This window comes from Dendrobium catenatum, unplaced genomic scaffold, assembly GCF_001605985.2.
Source record: "Dendrobium catenatum unplaced genomic scaffold, ASM160598v2 fragScaff_scaffold_72, whole genome shotgun sequence".
NCBI classification, from domain to species: Eukaryota; Viridiplantae; Streptophyta; class Magnoliopsida; order Asparagales; family Orchidaceae; genus Dendrobium; species Dendrobium catenatum.
The window spans coordinates 1,868-4,259 of record NW_021318534.1 but is presented as its reverse complement, the minus strand read 5'-3'; positions in this window follow the sequence as shown (position 1 = coordinate 4,259).

Sequence of the window (2,392 nt, the reverse complement as noted above, 5' to 3'; positions counted from 1 at the left end):
ATCTGAACTATATGTCAATGGATATCAGATGGCCCATTAGTTGATTGCCTAGTGATAATGATTAATATTTTATTGATTTCTATCACTAAAAGATCGATATGATCATTTCTCTCTGTCATGTATTACTTCAGCTAGATTCTGTAGTTTTGATTCTTGAGTGTTTGACTCAATGTACTTATCCCATATTCTCATCTTATACCAGCCAAACCGTCATATTTCAAATGACACTTTTCCTTACATTGAGATCTTTTCTAGATAAGCATTAGAAAATTTTTAATCAAGGTTATTTTAATTAGAATTAGACAATTAATAGTCACTTGCGATATGATTTATCTATTTTAAAATCTCTATAATTATGCATCCATCTAAACCTTCAAACATCAATATAATCATCTAATACATTGATTAAGATATTTCTATCAACTTTGAAACATATTAGATGCTCATTTATCACGTGTCAATGAAGTTAAAAATATTCCAATTTCTGCAAATGTTAATGAAATATTAAAACCCTTCATGATTTAAAAATGGATCAAATATATTTTATTATCTTTGATGCCAGGTATGATGAAAAACTTATAATTGGAATGTATTAAAATACCATCATATATATTTGCATAATCGAAATTAGATTGATTTTATTCTGAATTAGGTCAAAATTATTGATCGAGATTTATTTAAAATTGACTGTTTAAATTTGGATTTCGTTCGAAGATCAATTTTTCAATTTTAAGTCCAAGTCCTGTACGTCATGAAAATTTCCGCAGCACTCCGGGCTCCTCCCCCCTTGAGGGAAAGAGTCTGGCGGGCGGCGATTCTGCCGAAAATCTGTTCTATCTTCCGAGCCTATAGGTCGCGAGCGGGATGCGATGTTTAAAATCTTTGACGAGCCATTTAAACATCCCGGTCGTACCTAGGTCAGAACGGGCAAGTTCGCCAATGCTGGTCAGATTCACAGACTCGAGAAGTCACTCCACAGAGTTCCGGACTCTAAGATGCATACCGGCCCGGCCGGCGCAACATTTGTAAAAACCATCCCGATCCTTAGGTCGGACTAAGGGCCACTGTTAACGGTCCGGTGGTCTTCGACACCTGTTTTTAAAAAATTATGTTCTCTACTCTTTTTTTTTTTTTAAATAATGAATGTTTAGTAAAATATCATTTTTATTATAATATACATGTTATATAATAAATATAGTATTGAGAGAGTATATCAATATATAATAATACATAAGTTATACTAATATATATCTTATTAATCTAATATACTACTTATAAATTACTATTATAATTATAATTAATATAATAGAATGAGAAGGGGAATAGAAGCCCCATTGACTCGGGCATTGGCTAGTAGAAAATCGGCAGCCGAACCCGGCCAGTTCGTGAGGCACGCCCGCATCGCGTTGAGTGATGGCAGACAGCGATTGTCGGTCGTAGTGCAAGGTAGGTTTGGCGGTAGGCGGCATCTGTCGTGAAGAAGATGAGAGGTGGCTGGATGTTCGGTTGGGTTCGGGTTGTGCGCGTCGGCTCAGCGTGAAGGAAGTCCGGCGTTGACGTCGGGCTGCCGGCGAATGGGAAATAAGGTAAGGTCTCAAATTCTTTTCTCCTCTCTGTGCGGAGTGCCGTGCGTAAGCCGAATAGAGGAAAGTATTGTTCATTTTTATTTCGTGAGGTGTAGGCGGGTGGAATGAAGCGTTCGTGAGGTGGGTACCGACAGAGCGATTTGTTGTCGTTTAGGGTATGTCGGTCGGAGGAGCGGTTTGCCGATCTGCTGCAGCATGTTACAGCAAACAAATGCCCAGCAAATATGATATGTCGCGCTATAGTAGATCATTATTGTTGTATAAACTGGTGACTTACAGATCTCTGAAAATTTGATTTTAGAATGTCATATCGAGAGTCTTTAGATATCCCCTGATTATTCTTCCCATTTGTCAGGAATAACAATTTCTTCTGCCTAACTTTTTGTGCTTTATGGGCTGAATGAAGATTATACATTGAACGACATAATCTTTAGAATGATATATGGTCGGTGTAAATAGTCGTGACAAAGCTTGTTTGCAATGACGGACTTAGAGTGACAATGTTCCCTTTCTTCAGCCCTATGGCTTTATAAGAACTATGGGCAATATACTTCTCGGTCTTTGAGTTTGTTGCTTTGACGGACATGGTTGAAAAAAAAATAAAAAAAAAGAAGCTCCTTCGATCTTAGCTTGTGCTTGATATATTATGAACGATTATGCTTCTGAATTTGATAGGAGTTTTCATTGGCTTGGTGCCTTGAGTGATTGAGAACCTTTCTGAAATTGCCTCACATCCATTTGTTAGTTGATGGAAAATTTTGAATCTAGCGCTTGCAATTTGTATATTTAGACAATATCAAACTGAT